The sequence below is a fragment of the Monodelphis domestica genome, chromosome 1, assembly GCF_027887165.1.
Source record: "Monodelphis domestica isolate mMonDom1 chromosome 1, mMonDom1.pri, whole genome shotgun sequence".
Classification (NCBI taxonomy): domain Eukaryota; kingdom Metazoa; phylum Chordata; class Mammalia; order Didelphimorphia; family Didelphidae; genus Monodelphis; species Monodelphis domestica.
This window is the reverse complement of record NC_077227.1, coordinates 310076419-310100501: the sequence shown is the minus strand read 5'-3', so window position 1 is coordinate 310100501 and position 24083 is coordinate 310076419.

Sequence of the window (24083 nt, the reverse complement as noted above, 5' to 3'; positions counted from 1 at the left end):
CAGTGCCATGCCAGAAAATTGAGCCATTTTCATTTGAATTGTCTTAGGAAGCTTCTGAAAATCATCTGACAAGACAAGATATTGGACACTATGGTTCTTTCTGGAGCTAATGGCCAAGCATTCAAACTCTGTTGAAGAGAGTGCAATTTCACTAACTACCCAAAGACCTCAGATACACTTTTACTCAAAAGATTATTTTATGGAGAACTCACATAAGGCAAGTGATCACATGGAAGTCAGAGTAGCAGTAAAAAGACATTCTCAAGGCCTCACTGAAGAATTTATTATTGATTTTGAGACATGTGTGGGTTTTTAAGTAATATTCAATAACTATTATATTTTATAAAGTTGAATTAATAATAACTAAAGTAAAAGAACTACCTGGACTCAGCACACTCACAAGTAAAAGAGAATATCCTCATGTAAATGCAAGGATGCAGAAAAAGAGAAAAGGATTCTAGGTAATACAGAAAGGAATTTTGGATAATGTAGTTTTAGGGTTCAAGATTTTCCAACTATACATATGGAAGATATTGGCACAGGACCATCCAGCTTAATATGTCCCATCTCCACATCAAAGAAGAAGCTGTACCCTATGAGCACAATAACACAGAAGCACAAAGGAAATGTGAGATTTACAGATCTAGACATCTCCATTCCAATTGTTCAAATTTGTGCCTAATCAGTGTAGAGCCTCCTGAGTTCACATAGGACTGATCAACCACAGTCAAGCACACTGTGCCTTGACCCCAACATCATGATATCATTGGCTTTTTTTTTTAGTTTTTTAAATTTTTATTTAATTAATTAATTTAGAGTATTTTTCCAAGGTTACAAAAATCATGTTCTTTTCCTATCCCCCCACAATCCCCCTCAAGACATATTTCCATACTAATTATATTTGCACTAGGATGATCATTCAGGGTCATATCCCCAATCATATCCCCATCAACCCATGTGATCAAGAAGTTGTTTTTCTTCTGTGTTTCTACTCCTACAGTTCTTCCTCTGAATGCCAATAGTGTTCTTTCTCATAAGTCCTTTAGAATTATTCTGGATCATTGCATTGCTACTAGTAGAGAAGTCCATTACGTTTGATTATACCACAATGCATCTGTCTCTGTGTATATCATTCTCCTGGTTCTACTCCTTTCACTCTGCATCAATTCCTAGAGGTCTTTCCAGTTCACATGGAATTCCTTCAATTCACTGTTTCTTTGAGCAAAATAGTATTCCATCACCAACAGATACCACAATTTGTTCAGCCATTCCCCAATTGAAGGGCATCCCCTCATTTTCCAATTTATTGCCACCACAGAGAGCACAGCTATGAATATTCTTGTACAAGTCTTTTTTCCTCATTACCTCTTTGGGGTATAAACCCAGCAGTGCTATGGCTGGATCAAAAGGCAGACAGTCTTTTATCGCCCTTTGGGCATAGTTCCAAATTGCCCTCCAGAATGGTTGGATCAATTCACAACTCTACCAGAAATGCATTAATGTCCTAATTTTGCCACATCCCCTCCAACATTCATTACTTTACTTTGCTGTCATGTTAGGTTTGCAATCTGCTAGGTGTGAGGTGATACCTCTGAATTGTTTTGATTTGCATTTCTCTGATTATAAGATATTTAGAACATTTTTCATGTGTTTATTGATAGTTTTGATTTCTTTATCTGAAAATTACCTATTCATGTCCCTTGCCCATTTATCAATTGGGGTATGTCTTGATTTTTTGTACAATTGATTTAGCTTTTTATAAATCTGAGTAATTAGACCTTTGTCAGGGGTTTTTGTTATGAAGATTTTCCCCCCTAATTTGTTGCTTCCTTTCTAATTCCGGTTGCATTGGTTTTGTTTGTAAAAAAAACTTTTTAATTTAATATAATCAAAATTACTTATTTTATATTTTGTAATTTTTTCCTAACTCTTCCTTAGTCTTAAAGCTTTTCCTTTCCCATAGATCTGACAAATATACTATTCCGTGTTCACCTAATTTACTTACAGTTTCCTGCTTTATATTCAAGTCATTCATTCACCCATTCTCAGTTTATCTTGGTGTAGGGTGTGATATGTTGATCTAAACCTAATCTCTCCCATACTGTTTTCCAGTTTTCCCAGTTTTTATCAAATAGTGGATTTTTGGCCCAAAAGCTGGGATCTTTGGGTTTATCATAGACTATCTTGCTGAGGTCACTTACCCAAATCTATTCCACTGATCCTCCCTTCTGTTTCTTAGTACCATATTGTTTTGATGACCAATGCTTTTTGGTATAGTTTGAGATCTGGTACTACTGGGTCACCTTCCTTCATGATTTTTTTTCATTATTTCCCTTGATATTCTTGATTTTTTGTTTTTCCAAATGAACTTTGTTATAGTTTTTCTTATTCAGTAAAAAAGTTTCTTGATAGTTTAATGGGTATTGCACTAAATAAGTAAATTAGTTTGGGTAGAATTGTCATTTTTATTATGTTAGCTTGCCCTATCCAGGAACAATTAATGTTTTTCCAATTATTTAGGTCTAGTTTTAATTGTGGAAAGTTTTTTGTAGTTGTGTTCATATAGTTCCTGTGTTTGTCTTGGCAGATAGGTTCCTAAATATGTTATGTTGTCTAGGGTGATTTTAACTGGAATTTCTCTTTCTAATTCTTGCTGCTGAGATGTGTTGGAAATATATAGAAATGCTGATGACATACACTAACGAATACAGTCATTACCACAAGTCATCCTGCCATGGGACTACATTCGTCATTTTTGTGACCTCCCATCCTTCTTCAATGGCTCTCTTTTGCCTACAGAATCAATCTAAAATGCCAATCAAGGCCTTTAATTTAGTTATAAGCTTGTCCTCACTTTGGTATGGTAGAAAAGAGCATAGACTGGAAATCAGAAGACTTAGGTTATGGGATCAGTAGGCTTCATGACTGTGGATGTGATGTGTCCAGTGATTCAAAGAACTACCGTTTTATTCAAGAATTTGCTTCAGTCTACAATTAAAATCCAGAGTTTGAGACAATGATCTACACAGAGGACCTCAAGAGAGACTTGCATAGCCATATGAGTTCTACAACAAATAATGGGATACAGTGGACCTGGCACTAGATGGAATCTGAACAAGCAAGCAGATCATTGATAGGAAGGAGGAAATCCATGGACTGTGCATTCGTGCCAGAGTGATTGGCACAACAGAAATGCATATACACCTAGAAGCAAAAAAAAAAAAAAAAACATATTGCAACAAAGAGAAGCAGACTAGGTCTACTTCTTTTTCCAAGAAAAGGTAAAACAAATCAGAGAAAGGGGCTGTTTTATTATCTCTAGAAAGGGAAAGAGGATTTTTCTGATAATAAGGGAGCCTGTTTTGGGTTTTTCTAATGGTTTAAATAAAACTTGTCCTATATTTGTCATTCTGTTAGCCAGAGTCCTGATGACCCTTTTAGAGAACAAAATAAGCTAGGGAATTATGTTTCTAGAGTTTCCAAGTAAGGTCATTAGTCAGAGAGATTTTCCAAGAGACAAACCTCTCAAAAAATATTATGCTTGGGTTCAAGGCTGGGTACATACAAGATATTCAATAAAGACTTACTGATTGAGGCTTATCCAATCATTAGGCAGGAGGCCAGTTTTGCTAGTACATTTCTCCAGAGTTTGAGAGAGAAGATACAAGCTCTGTGGCCTATACATAAGGAGTCTTAAAATATACAACCTTCTGCATTCCAAGAAAAATACTACTAAGGGCCACTATAGCCCCCACATCAGCAGTCAAGGGACAGTATTTTCATCACTTGCTGTACAATGAGCAACGGATGCTAGCCCCAGAGTCACTTTCCCAACATTTCATATGCTGAGTAGGCCATGCAGAGCTATTAGCCAAATGTTCCATGGTTCTGTGTTGAAAATATGTATTATGCCATGAGTCCTCCAGAGACTGGTGAGACATATGGCCTTGTTTACTCCATTGCCTCTTAGAAAGAGGAATGTCTATCTTAGATGGAACAGAAATCTACACATTAGCTATCTCCCCAAGCAAAAACTTTTTCTTCCAGAAGCCCAAACAGATCACTCCACTATTCTGAATAAAGTCCAAAATTTTTTCAGCCTGCCTGCCATTCAGGACCACCCACATTCTGCCTCCAATCTACCTCTCTAATCTTACTTTTACACATTCCCCTTCACACATTTCATGTTGTAGACAGAGTGATTCATAGCCTGTCTTTTCTCACCTCTCTTCATTATCCATATTGGATCTTCTATTCCATCTTCATCTCTACTTGTTGAATTCTTTGCTCTCCCTTCAAGACCCAACTCAGGCATCACCACCTCCATGAAATCTTACCTAACTACCATCATGGTATCCCTTTGGAAGGGATTTGTCCTTCTCTAATTTCTCATAACCCTTTCCTGGGCCTTTCCTTTGAACTACTGGAATTCACTCTTAGGTCATAAAAGAGAAAGTGGAACATTTCCTGCCCAAGGCTAAGGACTCCACTGTGGACCAGTCTACAACAACTTTGCTTGGGTGGGGGGTAGTTTTGAGAAACCTCTCTACTGGGCTTTGGGTGGTAATATGGTCTCCCCCAACTACTTCTTTCTTGTGAATCACAAAAGGATCCTCTTTGTCATGCACAGTAAAAACTGAGTTACAAAAAGTACCATGAGAGGAGATTTGTACCTTCTCCGGTGTTTGTACATAGTTGCTAATTACTAAGAGTTTGGGGAATTGAGTTGTTCCTTCATTTCAGTGTACTGCAGAAAGGTCATCTCCCAACTGCCTATCTTTGGAAGTTCTACTGGGAAATCATGTTCTTTTCGCTATTCCTCACTAATTTCCCCAAAGGGTGTCCCTCATTGATTAAATAACCTTCCCTTTGTCTAAAAAAAGTCCAGGTCACCAATTACACTGGATACAAGATCATTTCTGTTATAAGAAGGTGATAACCATTCTTTTGCTTTGACTGGAACAGACTGCTAACACTGGAGGCCATTTGTAACTTGCTGTGGATGACAAAGAGGATCCTTTTATAATTCACAAGAAAGGAAGCAGTTGGTGGAGCTGTGTTACTGGCCAAGACCCAGTGGAGAGGTTTCTCCCAACTCCCCCAGGTAGCATTGCTTCAGCCTAGTCCTCAGCCTTGGGCAGGAAATGATCCACTTTTTCTTTTATGAAGCCAGATTTCTGAGCTTTAGTAAATTATGGGATTTCCAAAATGGAATTATGGAATCTCAACACTGAAAGGGACCTCAAAGGTCATTTGGACCAGTTTCTCACACAATACAAGAATCTTCTGAACAGTATCATCCCTAACAGATGTGTTAGGAAGTGTATTTGAACACTTTCAGTGACCGAGAGTTCATTACCTAGAAGGTAGACCATTTAGACCACTGATCATAAACTGTTATCACTGGGACTTAACATGAGAAGATGGTATATTGAAAGCTGGAAAGGACCTTAGGCATCATTAGAGAATATCTTCAGTCTCTTTACGTTGTAGATGAATAAAACTGAGGCCCAAAAAAGGAAGTAAGTTTAACAAACCAATTCAGAAAATATTTTTAAATGACTCCTGCACATAACACACCATGTTTACTCTGCAACAGGGGTGCAGAGATAGAGATGATACCCTAACTGGAAGTCAGAGTGGTCATGACACACAGTGATTCAGTTATAGAATTATAATTCAAACCCCAGTCTTCTGGCTTCAAATCCAATGTTCACACCATACCACCTCCCTTGTTGGATTTTTGTTAATAACATTTCAGTCATGTCCAATTCTGCATGACCCCATTTGGGGTTTTCTTGGCAAAGATACTGGACTGGTTTTATCCTCCCTTCTCCAGCTCAATTTCCATATGAGAAAACTGAGGCCGACAGGATTGAGTGACTAGCCCAGTGCCACACAGTTTGTAAGTATCTGAGACCAGATTTGAACTTATGTAGATTCCTGACTTCAGTCCCAGCACTCTATTCACTGTTCCACCTAGGTCCCTGCTAGCCATCCTTGTTGGACAACTCTATTAGAAAATCCTTCCTTATATAGATCAAAAATCTGACTCCTTTTTAACTTCCTCTCTTCCAGTCTTGATTCTGCTTTCCAAGGCCACAGAGAAAAGGTTTATCTTTATATTATAGTTCCCCCAGACAATCAGAGGTCTTATGAATGGCCCCTCACACCATCAATTAACTTTTATTTTTCACACAGTTCTAAAAAAGCATATTGATCTGATTCCCTAGACTATAAAAAAAAATTAGAAAAGGTAATTGGGAGGGGTAAAACTGAGGCAAAAATAGTCTATAGTTAGAATGGAATTTGAAAGGTTGACAACAAAGGAGATGGGGTGGGGGAGGGAACCATACAAAGTAGACACAAGCACAGATGTCTGGGGCCATTCAGGGAAGGGTCACTACTTGAGCAGCCCCTAAGGGCATCACTGTGTTTTAGAACAGATCAAAGTATAGATGTTTATAATAATTACCCAAGGTGATTTATCCAAGAACTAATGTTCAGTAATCAGAAGAAAAAAGAATATGGTATATGTTATATAAAAATTTCCAACCCAAGACACTGACACAAAATAGTATTTACTTTAAAATTTTGATTAGATATTGGGAAGATCCTGTGGTAGAATGGGAAGAGCCTTAGACATAAGAGATTAGGGTTCAAATCTCAACTCTGTAATTAACAATCTATGTCTTTGGGTGAGAACTAGCCTCTCTGAACTCCAGTTTCCACATCAATAGTCTAGACTTCATTCACTTGGAATGACTCATTTATAGCCACTGGCAACAAATCAGGCATTGTTTTACATTGTAAAAATGGTTATTGGTTGAGCTTAAAGATCCAGCACAGCCTGGTCACTGACCCAGATCTTAGTCATCAATTAGAGGTACAAAACCAGAAAGAGGACAGCAGTGACCAATTCTGAATCCACTAAATTCATTTCATTGACAAAATCCCTTTAAACCACAGGCAGAATTCCACATTTTGAACATTCAGTTTCCCTCCCATTTAAGGAAAGTTGGTAGCAATGGAAACATAGACTATCGTCTGTCTCTCTTTTAAAAACCTCAACAGATCAAATTCTGAACTACAGACCTAGACATCTATATGTGATAAGCCAGTATTCTAGGACTTCTCCTCCCTGGGTCAATCCTGTCAGATGGATTTATTCACTTGGGCCACATCTTTCAAAGTAGCAGTAATATCCAATGGATATTCCTAGAGATAATGCACACATCCAATTTAGTAACTGGCCATACAGTCTGAAAAGATAGCTGCTATAGCCACAAGGTGGTACAATGGATAGAGGACCAGGCCTGGAAACAGGAAGACTCATGAGTTCAAGCCTAACCTCAGATGCTTACTACCTGTTTGACCCTGGACAAGTCACCTAACCCTATTTGCCTCCATTTCTTCATTTGTAAAATGATTTAGAGAAGGAAATGGCAAATCACTCTAATATCTTTGCCTACAAAACCTCAAATGGAGTCATGAAGAGTCAGACACAACTGAAGTAATTGAACAAGAAGAAGCTGATGAACCAGAGGTTAAGTTCCCAGGAATATTGCTGGACATGTTGGTGGAGGGGGTTGAGGGAAGGGGAAGGACAATGACATTTGCTAGCCAAAGGGCAGTTGGACAAGACACCATACATGCACACACATACACACACACAAACACACACACACATACACACACATTTTCTATACATGTCTTTCCTACTAGTCTAAGGGAAGTGAGAGATGTTTTCTTCCCTCATGAGCACCACATCCTTTCCTCAGTCCTATTGCCCTCACCATTTAAGATACCATGCTACACTGGGAAGAGCATGCAATTTGAAGCCAGTGGATCTGTGTTCAAATCCTAGCTTTGTCACTTACTGCTTGTGTGATGTTGAAAAAGTCATAAACTTCCTAGGCTTTGGTTTCCTTTGGTTTCCTCCTCTGTAACATGAAGTGGATAAATTCTATGATCCCTACTTAATGCTTCATGCCAGGCCTGTATCTGTGAACCTCCCAGGCTAATCAACTAGAATATCAATCAAAAACTGTACCATATACCAACTAGAGATTCAAGGATTTTGTTGATATTCAGTGACTGAACAAAAATCCAACAAGGGAGATGGTGTGGTATGAGTGACTTTAGGTCAAAGTCAGACACGACTGAAAACAACTAAACAATAATAAAAAAGTGGCTTGTGGGGGAAATAATCTCAAAATTGTAAGGGATTTCCAGATGCCATTTAACCCAGCCCATGAGCTTCAGGGTCCCCCAGAGTCTATGATGGGAAGTCCACTTTTTGGGAGGGGAGAAAAAAAGTGCTGAGATTGTTATTCACCTTCATGTAGGAAAATGTTGTGACTGAGAAGAAGATAGAAGAGAGGTTTTTTGTTGCTGTTGTTGATATTCAGTAGTTTCACCCCTATCCAACTCCTTTATGACTCAATTTGGAGTTTCCTTGGCAAAGATATTGGAATGGGTTTTCCTTCTCCAGTTCATTTTGCAATTGAAGAAACTAATGTAAAGAAGGTTAAGTGACTTGCACAGGGTCACATTAAGTATCTGAGGCCAGATATGAACTCAGGAATATGAGTCTTCCTGACTCCAGGCCTAGCCTTCTATTGTTAAATGTAGGCCCTAGGACAATACTTCATTTCTCCATGCTAAGACTAGCTCATCATATAGAAGGAGGAGTTTGTACTGCAAGTCAATCCACCTAGGTTCTAGTCTCAGATCCACAACTAACTTGCTCTATGACTATTAGCATATCATTTTCCTCTCTCTAGGATTTGATTTCTTTCTGGAAACTGGAAGTATTAACTAAAACACTGAATTAATTAAATGATCTTTGAGACCCTTCTAACCCTAAACTGCTGTGATTAAGATAAATTACAATGAACTGTAATTATACCTCAAATCTGGTTCTCCCCACAGTATAGAGCACGTGAAGACTTCCCCCAGAAAAATGGATAGATGAGAATAAATTTGTTCCAATAACCTTCAGGTGAAGGTTGTGGAGTCCTTAAAGATTGGTCAGATACTGAAGATGCCAAGGTCATCCACTGCATCCCAGGCATCGTCAGTCTCCTGAATTTTGTCATGTCACTGACTTTAATGATTCTAGAAGAAGAGTGAAACTGAAAACTTGGTGCAACTCTGCCTCACTTAAATCCAATTGACTCCTAAGTCAAGACATCACCCATGATGTCACTAATACTCTTGGAAATAAAGAAAAATCTATCCACAGCATTTCCCTAACTAAACTAAACTTCCTATCACTTCTATAGTTTCTTCATCAAGAGTTTACTCTACCAATGAAATTATGACAATCTGGACCCCAAAAAAATAATACAATAAATTATTGGCCACACATAGTATCTTTTTTCAGTCACAAATACTTATTAAACTATTTATGTCATTACTGTTATTATTGCTGTTATTTCAGCACTTCCCCTTGAGCTCACCTAGCATTGAATAATGAGGTTCTTGATGTTCTCTAACAGGATTAAACGTGACAGATCATAGAGCATAGAGCTACAAGGGACATCTGAGGCTGACTCATCAATTCCTCATCTTATAAAGAAGAAAATGAGTGCCCAGAGACTATAAAGCTTTGCCAAGCTTCCAGGGACCCCACAGGGAAACCAACATAGGTCTGTGAGCTTTGCAGGGGCTTTCAGGTGATGGAAGCAGAAGGGGTTGCTTAAGGAACAAAATGGTAATAAATATTTAGTTCAGAAGCTTCCTTGGACAGAAGCTGTCAGAGGTTGATAACTTGGAGCCCATCTAAGAGAAAGATCAGAGTGCCCTCTGTCAAGAGGTCGAAACTCAGAGTCTGTCTGAAAACGAGCCCAAGTGCCCTCTCCCTCCCATACTTTAGGCCTCTCATTGTAATACATGTCTATTGCTGGCAAAGACATGTTGTGGCTGACCATTCCACGAACCCTGGATGGTGCTCGAATCATTCTCTCCCCCTAATTGCTGGAATTCTTATCCTGCACCAGGTGTCATATCTACCATCCTTGTTGCACTTTCCCAAAGACTGTCTCAGTACTTTCCCAAGGACCTGTTTCAAAGGAATGCTTTTATTCTTTGTGATCTGTACCTTTAAGAGTGTTAGCAGCATGCAATAAACTGTATTTGCCTTGTCATCAGCAAGGTGAAACCCTTCCAACTCCACACTGTGTCTGTGTCTTTGATTCTTATCTTTCCCCTCACCCTTATCTTCTGGTGAGATCTTTCTAATTTCAACCTTTGTAATTCCTCTATTATTTTCCTTCATCCTTACCTGGGGAACTCTAGTCCTAGTCCTGTCCCCACCCAACCTCCAGGGGCTTTTACAAGAAGCTATAAACATAAATCCCAAATCCCTTCCTTGGGGCATCCTCATACAAATAAAGCCTAGACTTTATGATCTGAGGCAAGGTAAAGAGGAGAAATTATACCTTAGCCTAAGAATTACCTATCATACAGAGGCACAGTAGGGTCTGAAGACTTGGATTCTCCCTCCTTGCACAGGCAATGATTCCTCAAGTAAGAACAAGATAGACTTGGGGTGAAAGGAAGAGAGCACAAGCAATATTTATCAAAATGCCACCTTCTCCTCAGAGTTGAAGAACCCATCACAAATACTAATGATTATTCGTATAGAATACCACCACTATCACAATCTCCCACCTGGACTCATCATTTCAAATAGAGAGAATGTCATTATCTGTATCTGTAACAATAGTTCTTGGCACAGTATCTAGCATATAGAAGGTGCTTAATAAATACTTATTGATTGATTCACCCAAATAGCACACACACTAACAGATTAAGTCCCCTGAAATGTGACTGTTACTACTCTCTGAGCTTCAGAGATACTTCTGTGAGTGGCTACTCCTACTATTATTACTTCTGATCCCCCATCGTATGCTTCCCTTTAGCAAATCAGTCAGCTGACTCAATGTACTCTTAACAAATATATTTACTGAAAAACTATAGCAAAAACATTATACCAATATTCTCCCCTCAATATATACATCATCTGTAGGAAGAGTGGGCATAAATTTAAAATACAATAATAGGGTAGGAAATACACATGGCCAAGGCAACTTACAATTCTTCAAATTTAAGTTTCAATGATTCTTTCTTTTTTATAGAGACAATCCTCATAAAATTTGCCAGTGGCCTTTATGAATGTATTAGTTGGGCTATTCCTTTGCTAGACTAGGCTGTTCCTCTATTGGCCTGGCCTAAATTTTCTCTTGGTGCAAGTTTCTTTGTTACTGGGTTAATACTAAGATCTTTCATAAAGGTCAAAGACCCTTAGCCTGAGATTTAAAGAAATTTCTTCAGTTCAGCTCTGTTGTCCAGGTTTTGAGGAATTTTTGCCTCCCACATAATAGATGGAAGTGCAGACAGCTATAACCTCTATTTTACCAGGCTCTGAGATCTTTTCTTTGACTACTGGTCTCCCCTCTGGGCTTAGTCCTCTTAGTGAAAGACATCATTCTAACTAATGATAATCAGCTAAGTAGATGGTGTAGTGGATAGCGTACTATGACTAGAGTTAGGAAGACTCATTTTCCTGAGTTCAAATCTGGTCTCAGACACATATCTGTGTGACCCTGGGTGAGTCACTTAACTATATTTACCTCAGCTTCCTGATCTATTAAATGAACTGGAGAAGGAAATGACAAACCATATTCCTGCCAAGAAAACCCCAAATGGGATCATGAAGAGTCAAACATGACTAAAGATGACCAAACAACATCAATCAGTACATTTATCTATGCTCATATCTAAAAAACTGAAACATAACCAGGTAATGGACATTTACATAAAAATCACAAAAGAGTTTTAGAGTTTAAGATTTACCAGTTTTTAACTCTGAAGCTCTCCTCATGATTTTAAGCAAAATATTGTTAAACAAGACACAGAGACAGTCTTAGCCCTGAATGAGTACATTGTTCCCACAGGGTTGCTTTCTTTCTTTTTCTTTTTTTTGTACGAAGTCTCACATTTATCTTTGTCTCTGTCCCTTTCAATCATCAAAAACAATCAAAGTCTGAAATGGGCACACTGATGTATAAATTTCACATATTCTCAGAACATTCACACATTCTCAACCTAACCCAATTCAGTTCACAGTACCTATTACTTTATAAGACACTGTGCTAGACACTGAGAGAGGTATAAAGTTGAAACAATATCCAGCCACAACTTTTAATGAGCTTAACGTCCATTGGGAATGGGGCAAGGGAAGGCTGAAGGAGAATAGAGAGGGAAAAGGAAAAAGATGTCCAAAAATAAATACCATACAGCTTTTCCATCCATTCAATTAACAGATATTTCCCAGAATCTCAGAGGATTTCAGAGGCCATTTTGTCCAAAAAATAACAACTGATATTTATAGAGAGCTTTAGCTATATTATCTTATTTGAGCCTTATGACTGAGAGTAAAGAGCTATTGTTATATATTTGTGCAAATGAGGATAATGATGCTCAGGAAAGTTAAGCAATTTTCCCAAGGTAACAACAGCTAATGTGTCCAAAGTGGAACTAAATTCTAGATCTTCCTGACACTAATTATATCACTCTATTCAGCCAGTCAATAGGCATATACAATGTGCCAAGCACTTGGGATACAAAAAGGAGGCAAAAAGATATTCCTTTCCCTCAAGGAACTCTAAATCTAATGGGGAGACAGCAAAATAGACACATGTGTACAAACAAGCTACACAATGAATAGATAGGAAATAATTAAAGGAGAAAAGTTGCAGGAATTAAGAAAAGTTGGAAAAGCCTAAAGAAGGAAGTTTTATTCATTATGCCGTGCTGCCTCTAAATCCTCCTAACCAGTGGTATACTGGCAAATGTTTAACCAGGAACCACCTCAGATCTAACAGAATATGACAGAAAAGGAAAATGACAGATGTTGGATGGGATGTGGAAAAATTGGGACACTAAAGCACTATTGGTGGAGTTGTAAACAGATCCAATCTTTCTGAAGAGGAATTTGGAATTATTCTCAAATGACTATAAATCTGTGCATACCCTTTGATAAGCAATATCCCTACTGGGTCAGTATCCCATAGAAATAAAGTAGGGGGAGTCCCTTAACCTCCATTGTCTAACCCTTATTGCTCTTCTGTCTTGAAACCAATATGCAGTACTGATTCTAAGGTGGTAGGTAAGAGTTAAAAAAAAAAAAGTCAAAGATTACCAATACAACCATCAAACTGTGAATCATATCTACCAATCTCTCTCTCTCTCTCTCTATATATATATATATATATATACATATATGTATATATATGTATATATATATATTTACATATGTATACATATATAATATACAGTACACAGTTTATAGCATATTATTTATCTGGGCCTAATGACTTGACCAATATCAATTTCTCAAGTGATTTCTGCATATAGAGTTCTGTACTTGGCACTAGGATAGATGTTCATGGCAGTGAATGGAAAGACAGAACAGAAAACAGTGCCTGCCCTAAGGGAGCTTATAATCTTTGAGAATGAACAACATATAAACTACCAATTCAATGCAAGACAATTTCATGAGAAAAAGAGAAAGAGAACTAGCAACGAGGGCGATCTGAAAAGACTTCCAAAAGGAGGTAACATCTGATCTGAGATTTGAAAAAGGCTAAGGATTCCAAGAGGGAAAAGTGGGATAAAAAGTACATTATAGGCATGGGAGATAGCCTAGGCACAAAGGTGACAGATGGAATGAAAAGTTTGGGGAATAGAAAGCAGGCCAATTTGGCTAGGACACAAAGAACACGTAAAAGAAGGATGTGAAATTAGGCTGGGGCCATATTGTGAAGGCCTTTAACTGGCACACTGTGAAGCTTGTATTTTTCCTAGAGACAATAGAGAGTCACTGAAGATTTTTGAGCAGGGAAGCAATGCAGCCAGAACTGTGTTTTAAGAATATCAATTTGACAGCTGTGTAAAAGGATGGACTGAGGAAAAAAGAAACTGAAAACTGAGCAGCAATGAGGAGACTTTTGCAATAATCTAGATGAAAAGTAGTAAGTATCTGAACTCTGTTAGTGCCATATTAACGAAGAAAAGGGGATATATGCTAGAGTTGTTATGAAACTAGGTTTGGCAATATTGACACCTGGTTAGATATGGGGAGGAACAAATAGGATAGAGTTGAGGATAACAGGGAAGCAGCAAATCCAGGTGACTGAAAGGATATTGGTACCCAAAATAGTAATTGGAAAATTAGGAAGAAAGGTGAATTTAGGGGGAAAGATAATGATTTATGGTTGGGTATGTTTAGTTCAAGATGGGGACATGCAGGTAAAGTTATCTACCAGTTAGTTATCGATCATGTGAGACTGAAGTTTTTGAAGGAGGTTAGTATATAATACACATAAATATAAACTGCAAAAGTATGATCCTTGAACCGGGGTTGCTGACTAAATTGCTGAGAAAAACTATAAAAAATAACTTGGACAGAGTCTTAAGGAACACTAACAGTTAAGGGCCAGAATTAGTATTGTGTAATCCTCTAAAAGAATCTGAGAGGGGTGATCAGACAGGTAGAAAGAAAACACACACACACTATAAGAACTAAAGAAACAGAGTCTCAAAGGGAGTGAGCCCAGTAAATGACTTTGATTTTCTCAGTAAAGTAGGAGGCTGGGAAGTAAAATAGGTAAGGTAAGGTCAGAGAGAGAAAAGAAAGTTTAAAAAAATTCTGTGGGGAGTATAATAGTCAATCAGAGAAAAACAAGAGGATATTATGCAGTAGCATGGGTGCATCTAAGATTGGGTAACCAATTTGTGATGAACCCAATTGATACAATTATGATTTTCTTCAGTGTAGTTCAACAATATAAGGGCCTTAGGAATGGAAAAGGAACATGGTTGGAGTGACAAAGGGTTAGAATTTGGCAAGATATACGTAGCAATAAGTCAAGGGGAAAGATATTTAAAGGTAGAAGACGATGTATAGTTAAACTAGTGAACAATTAGATAAAGACTAAAGAAAAGAAAATGAGACAAAAGGAGGGGAAATAAAGAGAGGTAGAGTGATGGGAGGTTGGGCTGGGGATGAATAATAAGTTTGGGAAAGTTGAGAGGAAAGAATAGGAGGTTATGATCAGAGAGAGAAAGTTTAAAGCCTGGATCATAAAAATAGAACACTGATTGATGGTATTGAGATTAATCTATGATTTCCAATGTTGGTATCACTGAATTAGAATGAAGGGAGAAGGGCATCTAGGTGGCTTAGTGGATAGAAAGCTCGGCCTGGAGAGAGGTGGTCCTGGATTTAAATCTGGCCTTAGACACTTCTGAGCTGCATGACTGAGCAAATCACTTAGCCCCAATTGCCTAGCCCTTACTGCTCCTCTGCCCTGGAACCAATACTTTGTATTGATGCTTAAGGAAGGTAAAGATTTAAATGAAAAACAAAAAAGAATGAAGGGAGTTTGGGTACTATATGAATTAGAAAACTAGGGCATTTGAGGGGGTATCAATATAAAAATCAAAGTCCACCTAAATACGGGAAGAGTTTGGGAAAATGATGACTGTGAGCCAAGTACTAACCTCCTGGGAAAAGAAAGTTCTGCAAGAACTAAAGAGGATAAAGATAAAAATACAGCAAGAGCTAAAGCATCTTCTAGGAAAGTCAGTTTGGTGATGACTAAAACAATGTAAACTGAACAACTATAGAAAAAATAAAAACTGAACATTGCAAAATTATTTTTTAAAAAAAGAAGCATTGTTCAAAAGAAGTGGCATAAACAAACACTCCCACTTGGTCCCTTTGCCTAGGTAGAAAGTCCATATGAATTTTATCTTGCATGTATTTTAATATCTCTTTGTGATACAGATCTAGCAGTGGTATTATTGGATCAAAAGGTATGCACAATTTTAAAAGCACTTTGGCATAGTCCAAATTGCCCTTCAGAATGGTTGGGTCAGTTCACAACTCAACCAACAATGCATTAGTGTCTCAATTTTGCCAAATCCCCTCCAATATTTATCATTTTCCTTAACTGTTAAATTGGCCAATCTGATAGGTGTAAGGTGGTACATCACAGTTTTAATTTGCATTTCTCTAATCAGTAGTGATTTAGAACAATTTTATATGATTACTGATAGCTTTTGAATGTCTTCATCTGAAAACTGCTTGTTCATATCCTTTGATGATTTATCATTTGGGAATGGCTCCTACTCTTATAAATATGACCTGATTCTCTGTATTTTTTGAGAAATGAGACCTTTATCAGAGATATTTGCTGTAAAAAAATTTCCCAGTTTGTTGTATCCCTTCTAATCTTGGTTATACTGGTTTTGTTTGTACAAAACCTTTTTAATTTAATATAATCAAAATTATTCATTGTATATCTGATAATGCTTTCTGTCTCTTGTTTGATCATAAATTCTTCCCTTCTCCATAGATCTGACAAGTAAACTATTCTATGCTCTCCTAATTAGCTTATGGTGTCACTCTAGGATATAAGATGTTGGTCTCTAACTTGCTTCTGTCATACTGTTTTCCAGTTTTCCCAGAAGTTTTTGCCAAATAGTGAGTTCTTATCCCCAAAGCTGGGGTCTTTGGGTTGATCAAACACTAGATTGCTAAGATCATTTACCTCCGTTTATAGTGTGTCTAATTTATTCCATTAATCCACCATTCTATTTCTCAACTGATACCAAACTTTTGATGATTACTGCTTTATAATACAGTGAGATCTGTACTTCCTTTGCCTTTTCTTTTCATTAATTCCCCCTTGATATTCTTGATGTTCTTTGATCTTCCAAATGAATTTTATAATTTGTTTTAGTTCTATAAAATAATTTTTGGTAGGGGGCACCTGGGTATCTCAGTGGATTGAGAGCCAAGCGTAGAGATGGGAGGTCCTAGGTTCAAATCTGGCCTCAGGCACTTCCCAGCTGTGTGACCCTGGGCAAGTCACTTGACCCCCATTGCCTAGCCCTTACCACTCTTCTGCCTTGGAGCCAATACACAGTATTGACTCCAAAATGGAAGGTAAGGGTTTTTTAAATAAATAAATAAAATAATAATAATTTTTGGTAGCTTGATTGGTATGACTCTGAATTAGTAAATTACTTTGGATAGAATTGTCATTTTTATCTTATTTGCTTGGCCTAGCCATGAGCAATTAATATTTTTCCAATTGTTTTAAGATATGACTTAATTTGTGTTCACAAAATCAAAAGTATACACAAAGGTGTAATTATATATATATATATATATATATAATTCTTTGTCTTGGCAAGTAGATTTCCATGTATTTTATATTGTCCAGAGTTATTTTAAATGGAATTTTTCTTTCTATTTCTTACTGCTGGACTTTGATGGTAATATATAGAAATGCTAAATGTGGGTTTATTTTGTATTCTGCAACTTTGCTAAAGTTATTAATTATTTCAATTAGTCTTTAGTTGATTTTCTAAGAACTCTATATCTGCAAAGAGTGATAGTTTTCTCATTTTCTATTTTAATTCCTTCAATTTCTTTTTCTTTTCTTATTGCTAAAGGTAGCATTTCTAGTACAATGTTAAATAATTGAGGTGATAATGGGCATCCTTGTTTCACTCCTGATCTCATTGGGAATGCATCTAGTTTATCCCCATTGCAGATGATGTTGGCTGATGGTTTTAGATAGATACTGCTTATCATTTTAAGGAAAGGCCCATTTGTTCCTATGCTTCCTAAAATCTTAATAGGAATGGTTGTTGTATTTTGTCAAAGCTTTTTCTGCATGTATTGAAGTAATCATGTGATATCTGTTAGTTTTGTTATTGGTATGATCAGTTATATTGATAACGGGATTGAGATTTTCACCAAAGTAAATATTACTGACTCACAGGGATGAGGAGGGAAAGAGATAAGAGTTTGCTAATAGGACAAGAAAGTATAATTTGATTGGGGTTCCTCACATAAAGAGTTCTGTGATGTCAGGTGATTTGGGTTTGCTCCTTCTCAAATGAAAGAGACAGACAGACAGACAGACAGACAGACAGAATTGCAGAGGCAGAGACAGAGACAGAGTTTCCCAAGGTCACATAGTGTCTGAGGTCTTCCTGACTCTAATCTCAGTACTCTCTCCACTGAGCCACCTAGTTGCCTCATTTATAGTAAGCATTTAATAAATGCTCATGTGAAACCCACTTAACTTGTTTGCCCTAATTCACTGGAGAAGGAAATGGCAAACTACTCCACCATATTTGCCAAGAAAAACTCATGGAAAGTATTGGCATGCTATGGTCCAAGAAGTTACAAAACACAGGACAGGGCTTAAACAGCAATGTACCGGGAGCCATACTAAGAATTGGAGATAATATTATTAGATTTATTTCCTAAGGTCTTAAAGGGGAAAGGAGAAGAATCTATATTTTCAAAAATATTTTTAGCAGCTCTCTTTGTGGTAGCAAAGACCTGGAAATTGAAGAAATACCCATCAATTGGGAAATGGCTAAGCAAGTTGTGGTATATAATTGTGATGGAATACTACTCTGCCATAAGAAATGAGGAACAGGTTAATTTGGGAAAGACATGGAAAGACCTACATGAAATTATGAAGAGGAGAACAAGCAGAAACTAGAACATATTATATACAGTAACAAAAAATTGTTTGAAGAATGATTTGTGCATATCTACCTCCAGAGAAAGAACTGGTAAATAAAAATAAATAAGACATCATTTTACATATATATATCCTTTTGTCAGATGATGCCTTCTCTAATGGGGAAGAAGTAAGGGAAAGAGATAGTTAACTGAGTATTTTAATGTAGAAAACTAATTAATAAATAAATTTTAATTTAAAAAAACTGATGATACAAACACAAGTAAGCAAAACAGCCCCTAATGTCCACATACATACATTCTTTTGGAGCAAGGCAACACACAAATATGATCTGGAAGGCTAGCTTCTGGTGACATGAGAGAGAGATGACAGGATGATAATCTCCTTGCCTAGGAAGCATTCATGATTGCTGGCCAGGCTTGGTCTCAGAAGTTCTCTTCTTAGATATGGTGCTGGTGGCAAAAGCCTGGTGAGCAGGCTCTCAAAAGCTATTGAGGATTGAATCATTGTTATTTATCCTCATTTAGCTGCTTCCCCCTTATAGATGTCATATATATAGACATAAATTCCAAAAGGCAGATAAAAACCAAAGTCCCTTTGTGATCTATTTCAAGCATAGAGGACAGAGAGATCAGGGAAAGGATGAAGGAAAAAAGAGGATAGAATGAATCGTCCAGTTTGTTTGGAAAAGCGTGAGATAATACTGGAAAACTATTTTGAAGGGTCTTGAATGCCAGACCAAGGAGCTGGTATTTTATACCACTGACAATAGGGATCCATTAGAAAATTTCTGAGCTAGACAATGACATGGTCAGACCTCATGGAGGTCACAACTGTATTCTGGCCACTTGCTCTATAGCCCTTTGTCCAATACATGCTCAGACCTGACCTGACAAAGTATATCATGATTGACCTGGTGCCCATGGCTTACAAAGGGGCTAAGTCACCTTGACCACACCTAGCTCCTACCCCGATGTTACAAGTATCAAAATGACGTCTAAAGAAATCCCTCCTTCCAGGAAGCCTCTCCACTAGGTCCAGTGTCTTCAGCTCTTAGTGTCTTTGTGCTAGAAACCATTCCTTAAGTTGCTGCTTATTATTACTGGCATCTGCATTGCCATCTGTGGGGTAAGTAAATTCACACAATTAATATTCACTATCATCTTTCTGCAACTGTTTGTCTTCCAGAATGTATTCCCTTTCAGGAATCACAGCTTGTTGCAAAGACACACTTAGATTTGATTATCTCTAACTGCTTAACTGCTATAGCTAATGCTTGATTAATAAACAGCCGCTACTAGAGACTGTTCCTTTAAACACCACCACTGCTGCTATTTGGGGAGATTATCTCTCTAGGCCAAAAGTGGTTCTTTTAAACAAAGGCAGAAATTGAGAAGAGATCAGATTAGCCAGAGAGGTTTAATCTTTCTGTCTTACACCAGACAGAAAGAATGGTTCTACCAGGAAAGCAAGAAATGTTTATTAAATGCTTGCTGTGTACAGAGAACTAGAAAGAATGAATAATTCTACCAGGAAAGTAAGAAATGTTTATTAAATGTCTGCTATGTACAGAGAACTAGGCAGAATGAATAATTCTACCAGGAAATAAGACACATATTAAATGCTTGCTGTATGCAAAAAACAGGGAGGGGGCAACGGAATAGGGTTGAGGATTGGAAGGGAGTTGAAATCAGGACTCTTTTAATTTCTTTATCTCAGCATAATGCAGGAAATAGAACACTGGACTTGGGAGTGAGGAAGGCCTATGTAATATTTAAAATTATGAAGTTGGTTGTAGCTTAATAACTTTATTAAATCAAAAGTAGTAGTAGTAAAGAGAGGGAAAAGTAAGAGAGAAATAGAGAGGTACTTAACCTTTCTAATCTATTGTCACCATTATGGGCCTCTAGCTATGTTCCACCAAGGGTTCACTCTGCTCTTCCACACACATGCCAAAGATCTCAACTTCCTCCTGGATCTCCCCTTATAAACTGTTTTCTCCACCCACTAACTCTCACAGGACACATTTCTGGAACAAATCATAGTTTCTTAATTTGCCTGGACCACTGAGGGGAGTGGGGGATGGGGGCAGTGCCTATGGAATCATTGTTTCCTGTCTCCTTAGTTTGTTGGTTCTTTAACTTCCTTTTTCTGAGGCTCATCTATACTTGAATTTACTCAGTGGTATTTGACCTCTGGATCACTGAGCGATGACATCAAAAAAAGCAACACTGGAAAGAGAGAAATTCACTTCCATGATCTAGATCTAAATACTACTTTGGGGAGGCACCTAATTAATGCAGTAGACAGAGCACTAGGCCTAGAGTATGGAAGATGTGAGTTTAAATCTGGCATCAGACTCTCACCATCTGTGTGACCCTGGGCAAGTTGTTTAACTTTTGTCTGCCTTGGTTTTCTCAACTATAAAATGGTGTTAGTAATAGCACCCAACTCCAAGGATCCTGGTAGGGATCAAATAAAATAATATTGAAGTGCTTAATATGGTGTCTGGAATATAATAGATACTTAACAAATGCTTGTTTCCTTCTTTTAAATAATGGGCAGAACTAAGGGAAGTATAACATCCGGGTATAAGGAGGTAGAAGTCCCACTAGACTCTGCCCTGGTCAGACAAAACCAAAAGCACCATGTTTGTTTCTGGGTACCACATGTTATGGTGGACATTAATAAACAGGAATGAACCCAGAGGAGAAAAGACAAATAGGAGAGTGAAAGGTTTCAATCAGCTGGAGGGGCTGGAAAAGAGATTATTTAGTGGGGAGGGAAGAGGAGGACATTAGAGCTCTTTTCAAGTGTTTGAGGGCCTGTGATATGGAAGAAGGATGAGATCTGTTTGACCCCCAAAGCAATGTTAGAAGTTACAGTGAATTAGATTTAGGTTTAATATAAGGAAAAACTTCCTTAACAATTAGAACTATGCTAAGGGGGTTAACAGGAGCAACTTAGTGATGTAGTAAATAGTGTTGGGCCTGGAGTCAGAAAGACTCATCTTCCTGAGTTCAAATCTAGCCTCAGACACTTACTAGTTGTATGACCCTGGATAAATCATTTAACACTGTTTGTCTCACTGTTTCCTCATTTGTAAAATAAGCTGGTAAAGGAAATAGCAAATCACTCCAGTATCTTTGACAAGAAAACCTGACATAGGGTCATGAAGAGTCAGACACAACTGAAAAAAGCCTGAACAACAAGGGGTAACAGGCTACCTGGACAGGGTAGTGAATTCCCCCTCATTAGAAATCTGTGGGAGCAGCCAGGGAGCTAAGTGGATAGAGATCCAAGTTTGGAGATGGAAGATCCTAGGGTCAAATCTGTCCTCAGATACTTCCTAGCTATGTGACCCTGGGCAAGTCACTTAACCCCCATCGCCTAGACCTTACCACTCTTCTGCTTGAACAGAAGATAAGGGAAAGAAAAGAAAACAAAAGAAACCTGTGATTGATAATTTGTTGGGAACATTATAGATGACATTCTTTCTCAGGTATGGATTGGACTAAATGGCTTCTAACACTGAAAGTCTGTGATTCGGGGATCTCTGTGTACTACAGTGGTTCAGAATTCCTCTTTTATGGAGCTCACCCCCTTCAGTGAGACGCAGCAATGTAGAGGGATGCTTTGCCTGTCGCCCCAGAGCCTGGGCACTGGAGCAATAATACCGCCAATACTCTGCATTGCCAACTCCTCCCAGGAACTTGCTTGCATCTCTCTATTGCTCCCTCTGTTCATTTATTTGTACTAGGCAGCCCATAATTCACCCAGGCCTGGCCAGTGAAGCATGTAGACCTTTGGGACTTGTTTGAATTAAAATGAAACACAGGATAATATTTGTTTGCTTCTAGGAGTCTCATAACACAACCTTGAGAAAGGGAAGGGGGATAAACCTGAGTTTATGTAAGAAACTATACAAATCAAACTCAATCTGGAGGTCATGTACTTCAGGCACTACAAATGCGAGCTGAAATACAGGCCAGAGTCTCCCTCAAATTTGTCAGTGTCAGGTTTATGAGTTCCCAGGACACTTATCTTAGGAAAGTTTTTTTTTTATTTCATTTCAGTTTGCTTTAAGGAATATTGGAGTGGCACTTAGAAGAACTAGATCTGAATCCAGACTGGACTCCTGGCGAGAGCAGGGGCAGAGGAGTCTGAGTTCATAGGATCCCAGACCTCTCTCGGGGCAGGGAAGGGGCAGCAGAGGCCACCTAGTCAAATCTCATTTTACAAATGAGGAACCTGGGATCAACAGAGGTAAAGTGACTTGCCCTTAGTCCCAAAGGTAGTAAATAAAAGAGGTGAGACTTTCGGAGTCCAATTTTATGGCTCTTGAGCCAGCTAAGTGGCTCAGTGGATAGAGAGCCAAGCTAGGAAACAGGAGATCCTGGTTTCATCTGGCCTCAGCCACTTCCTAGCTGTGTGACCCTGGGAAAGTCACTTAACCCCATTTGCTTATTCTTTCCCTTCTCTCTGAGGGTAGATGAGAACAATTTGTCCCAATAGCCAGGAAGATGCTGAAGTAGACACTTAGACATTAAAGATGCCAAGGTTATCCACTCTAGTCATCCTGACTTTTGTTTTGCCACTGGACTTTGGAAAAGAGAATGAGGCTGATGTGCAACTCTGCCTTACTTAAATCTAATTCACCCTCAAGTCGAGCCATCACCAGTGATGTCATTAGTCCCCTTCAAAATTAAGGATAAATGATGATATGTGCAAAGCACTATGTTCATGTAGAGAAAGGGGAATAGAAGGTTAAGTAATTTTGCCCTGGGGAATATGAACAAACGTATAAAACTATAATATAAAATAAGACATTGAAAAGTGCCTAAAACAAGTACAAATCAAATGCTATGCAGAGCCTAAAGGAAAAAGCATCATTTGCTGCCTGAAGGGATCTGGGAGGTTTTCCCTAATATTTTGTTGTTGGATTAGTATCACTGGACCCTCATTCAGGCTTTAAAAGTATTACCACATAATAAGAGTGAGATACTTTGACCAACCCCATGAAAAGTCCTGCAGCCAAGCTGATAATTGACTTGACTATTCATCAGCATTCACATTTATAATATTCAGTTTTCTGCATTCAGTTTTAGAACAATTCTACCAAATATAATGAGGATGTCAGTTCCTTTCTGCCCAAGCATTTCAGTCAAACATTAAGCTGTCTGACAGGTTACCAGGGTTTCCTGACACTCTTGTCAAATGACAGTAATTATAATCATTATCAGCATCCTCTCTCACTGGCCACATCACTTTACCCATCAGTCCTCCTTCTATATCAGTTGTCTCTCTGGGGATGGTGACACTGTTAGGGAACTCTTCATTCCTTCCACAAAACAACCCCTGCCTGAATGTGTGTGCCAACTAGCAAAAGTGACCATAAGGTCCTTTGGGCAATTTGTTTAAGTCCAGAACGTGACCTCTGTCAGGTGAATAATCAGACCCAATCTATCCAGTTCTTGGGCAGTGGAACTGGGGAAGCAA